The sequence below is a fragment of the Melospiza melodia genome, chromosome 4, assembly GCF_035770615.1.
Source record: "Melospiza melodia melodia isolate bMelMel2 chromosome 4, bMelMel2.pri, whole genome shotgun sequence".
Lineage (NCBI taxonomy): Eukaryota > Metazoa > Chordata > Aves > Passeriformes > Passerellidae > Melospiza > Melospiza melodia.
In genome coordinates this window covers 23,275,077-23,280,172 of record NC_086197.1, presented here as the reverse complement: position 1 = coordinate 23,280,172, position 5,096 = coordinate 23,275,077, and positions in this window count along the sequence as shown.

Here is a 5,096-nt window from a genome sequence, read left to right as displayed (position 1 = left end):
CCCGCCCGCTCTGCCCGGCGCCACCCTTCCTCGCCTGCCCTTCCTTGCCCCTCCGCCTCGCCCCGCTCGCCTTCAGCGCCCGCCGCCCGCCGCCATCCGCCTGTTGCGCCTCGGTGCGGCCGCGCTCGCCCGGCGGCTCCGCGGGGCTCCCGGCGCGGCTCCTCCTCCGGCCGCGGGGCTCAGGGCACCGCGCTGCTGCTGCTGCTGCTGCCGCTGCTGCCGCGCCCGGCTCCGCGCCGCGCTCCCCGCGCACACACAGGGACACACAGACACAGAGGCACGCGGGAGAGAGAGCGGGAGAGGGACGTGTGCGAGCACACAGGCGCGGTGTCACACACGGGGAGAAGGGCACTCGCAGACACAGGCAGGCACCCGCACGGAGACAGACAGACACAGACACGCACGCCGCGCCAGCGCCGACACGCTCAGCTACAGACGGATGCGCGCACCCGCCAACGGGGGATGCTCGCCCCACCTCTCCCCCCGCCGCGGAGGACGCGGCAGCCCCAGCCCAGGGGCGCCGGCTTTTGCGGGGAGGCCCCCGAGGGGAAGCCGCTGGCGGATCAGCTCTCCGGCCAGGAGCTTCGCAACAGCTGTTGCAAAGGGCGGCACCGCCGCCGCCCTCCTTTCGCCCGCCTCTCCCCCCTGGAGTCCTGCCCTTGTCCCCTCAGGCAAGCCAACACCGGGGGCTGTCCAACACCGCGGCTCCGGGCAGGGCTCCGAGCTCGGCCGTGGAACCGAGCTCGGGCTGTTCCCGTCCCCGCCGCAGGCTGGAGTTGACCTTGACCCAGTCACTCCGTGCCTGTGGCTCGTGGACCTCCATTTATAAATGTCATTGCCATGATGCAAGCACGACGGTGGCATCGGACCATCCACAGATGGAGACAACCTGTCACGGTGAACAGTGCAACCGGGGAAGATACAGGTAAACGCAGTTTCTCTCGTCATTTGGGGTGGATCGAATTTGCCTCTTTTCCCACATACCAAACACATGAGCTTCCTTTTCTTTTTTTTTTTTTTCTTTTTTTTTTTTTTCCCCATCCCTACAAAGCCAGCATCAAGTCTTCCCAAAATCACAAAATCAGAATCTGCATTTCACAAGCAATCAGATCAGACTGCCAGCTCTTTTTGTCTTTAGAAACCTATGGTTTGCCCCGTCCCTGTCATGCTTGGCATTTGAAAGCACAGAGAAATTCACGACACGGTACATTCTCCTGAAAGACAGAAATTTGACTAACAGGTGACTCTGTTTCCATCCTTCACAGGACAAAAGTCTGTCTTTCCCTTGAAAGCCCTTTGTAGGTGCTAAACGTTATTAACCAGGCTTTTATCATCGCAGCATCTGATGCCTTTTCTGGCTGCAAGCCATGTGCTTAGCCTACACCATCTCTTAGCAGCACGGATCTAGAGGAAAACATTCCCCTTTTTATGCCTCCCTCCTCATAGTCCCTCCTAACTAGCTGGCAATTCCTGGTTCAGGCTCTGGACATTTTGACCAGCTGACTGTGGCTGCTTTCTTTGTCTCTGTTCTCAGGAAGGAGGTGAATATGAATTAAATGTCACTTAATCCCCTTTCCTTTCTTGCTCATTAGCATTGAAGATGGCTGTTGCAAAAGAAAGCATATTTTTTCATTTATGAAGAGACGGCTGTCACACAAGGAATTGTATTTTTGTTTCATATTAAACATAATTGGGGTATGGCAGCCAGATGAAAAAGACTTTGCTGGAGAATATACCTAGTCTTTGGAAAAAATTTTCAAAAGAGGATCAATGTTTGCTTTTTTAATAGTAAAATGCTTCTTGCTGAAATTTCTTTTTCAATTATTACAATGAATTATTCATTCCCGGGATTATTTGAATCATAATTATGATTTATTCATTTGCAGGGTTAACTGTTGAGAAATCCTTTCCAAACAGCTTTCAGGCGGGATGAGAAAGCTCCCGAGGTTTCTAAGAGGACACATAGGGAATGTCTACATGACGGAGGTCACCCTGCGCTGGGTTTGAAGGAGCGAGCTTCAGTCGGCAGAGCAGAGTCAGCGTGGAGCTCCAGAACGGTTTACAGGACCATTTTCCAGCCCACACAGACATTCCATGCTGCCACAGCTCTGGGCTGCCCGCTACCTGGGCAAGCCGTGCTTCAGGCAACCAGCAAAGGGATGGGATGGGTGCTCCCACATCCCAACCCTTCCCACCCTCCTGCCACAGCCCAGCTCCGAGCCGGCGCTCCGGCTGCTGTGCACCGCCCGGGCTTGCTGCTGACAGCCCTTCAGAGGCCGCTGGCCCTCCGGTGCGCTCACGGTGCGCTCAGGCTCAGCGCTAAAGCCAGAAGCCCTTGCAGAGTGCAACACAACTCTTGTCAGCACGCAGCCTTCTCCGAGCCGCTCGGCACCGCGCTGCCGGTGCAGCCACACCCCTCCCTCGCTTCTATATTAAGAGGCAATACCAGCTGCCACAACTCAGCCTCTGTGCAGATCCTGCTGGGCCAGCAGCTCCCGATGGCACACAATTTGCAGAGCTGGAGGCGAGGGAGAAGCAGAGATGTCGGGAGGGACAAGAAGAGTGTCCCCAAAAGCCACACTGCTGTACCATAATGCTCCCTGGAGACAGATTTGGGTGCTGGCTCTGAAGCCAACACCACGAGGCCAGTGCCACCTAAGGGTGCCATTAAGCTCCTCTTTGAGGCAGTAGCTGTGATCACATCCCCAACGCAGGTCTGGCACCTCGCTGTGGTTCAAGAGTTTATGATGACCGCATCCTCCCGCAGGCTGTATTGGTCATTAATGCCAAGGTGCACAAAAATCCTTTCAGAGATTCATGGGGAAAATTGTTCTGGCTTGCACAGGACACCCAGTTCTAGGCTCTCATTGTGCTTCAAAAACTGGAGGGATGTTGTCCTTCCAGGCCTGGTCCATACAGGCACTGTCAATCTACAGCATAGAAGTTCAGTTTCTACCATTCCTTTGGATGCACCCCCAAACGTGGCTCAGCATTTTGGGTAATGCTGCCACCTTTGGATTTCTTTTAGCTCCCTTTTGCAGGATTAGATGTGATCACCACTGCAGCTGCCAAAAAATTGTGTCTGTGTAGCATTTTCTCAGGAAAGCCAAACCCAGAGACACTCACTCCAAAAGTAAGATACCCCAAGTAGGAATCCAGGTTTGAAGCTAGGGCATGCAAAACTTCTTAGCCACTTCCTTGTCTTCCTGCATTTCCCAGTCATCTCCTGAACTTTCCAATTCCCTTCTTCATGGCTCCTGTGCTACCCCTATCTTCTGCTTCCCACATTCAGGTACTTTTCCCAGTTATGGAGCTTCTCATCCCTATAACCCTACTACAGTTTCTTCACTTGCTTGCAACCCAGTAGCAAAATACTTTTCATATCCCTTTTCCAAAACTCCTTTTGGGGCTGAAGGCTGCCCAGTACATGCTGGGGATGCTGGATGGCCACTGGGCCTTCAGCAGAACAGCTTGACATGCTTTGCTCATGTGACATCTTGTAACTCTCACCCCCATTAAATAGAGACATGAGAACACCTTCCATGCCTGCAATATATTTTGGTGATCAATGCACATCTAAAATCATCCACAGCACCCTAATGCACAGGCTGGGAGGCACAACAGAACCTCCCACAGGCTGGAGGCCCTGGGGTAGGATTCATTTCCCAGGAGCCAAAATATTCCACACATCAAACAAATCCCCCCAGTCTAAAAAGAGCAATAGACAGGGAAAATGAAAAAAAATATGCAATAGCTGGCAGAGCATCCCCATTTGAAATGGTAATTTACACTTAGGCACAGTACCAATTACAGCCAACTTCATACTTCCCTTCTTACTCAGAGCCATAAATCTATAAATGAGAGTGCTGAACAGGGGAGGGAAGCAGAATTAGCTTGAGCCTTAGAGCTGTTGGGCACACAACGTGGAAACAGGAGTTATGGTTTGTTCTTTTACCAGAAAGCAGGAGAAACCTGAAGGATGTTTATGAATGATCTTCCAGGCATCAACTCCTGTGGCATAAAATGTTCATGGTCAGATCCCTGAGGCCTTCAGCCTCCTTATTCTAGTCCAAGTGAAGGCCTGGGTTTGAAACATTGCATCTCACAGAATGCCAGAGTCACTTGGGGTAGGAAAGAGCAGTGATTTCACTGCATATGGGCAATGAGACCTTGGCTTTCCTATTTTTATTACACTCCTAGAGAGGTGAAAGTACTCAAAGAGTTCTCAATTCACGTAACTGCAGATCTCAAAGAACCAGACAAGGTGAGGAAGGCTGGGGCATCTAACAATACCCACGTATCAATCATGATTTCATGCATCACCACAATGAGTAGGGATCCAAAAAAATCCCAATTTTCTCAAAATAGAAGCAAACCTGAATATTCTCTGATGGGAAACCCTCCATCCCAGTCTCAGAATCACAGAATGGCCAGGGTTGGAAGGGATCTTAAAGACCATCCTATTCCAAAGCCCTGCCATGGGCAGGGGGAACATCTTTCCCTAGCCCAGGTTGCCCAGAGTCCTATGCAGCCAGGCCTTGGGCAGTCTCTGTGCCGCCCTTTGAAAATGGTGCTTGTGCTGCTGCCACTGATGGAGGAAGAATTGCACTTCCACGAAGTGAAGGTGACATCCTATTCTCTGGATTAGCCCAGACTAATTCTGGAATGCTATCCTTTCTGTTTGTTGAATGAGGACAGGTTCTTGTACTGGCAAAAATATATAATGGTATAACTGAAGATTTTGTCACAATACTGGGATAAATGGGGGAGGGAAAGATAAAACAGGTTGTACCAGAAACTTTCTCACAAATTAGGTTAACTTCTGTTAACCTAAAGTGCCTTTAATACTGCATTTGTCTTGGGCTTCCCCCCAAAATTCTATCTACAGATGAGTAACTTTTAAACCTTTAGTTTTAAATCTCTTAAGTATTTTCCATGTAAATACATTGGGGTTTTTTCAAATGCCCTTTCCCAGAGAGACACTGTGGATGTACTTCAGGGACTTCACGTTTCTGTTTATCACAGGAGGAAAAGCATTCTGGCCTGTCATAGTTTTAGGTTCACAACACAACCCTGTGGTGTGTGAGCAAATGCAT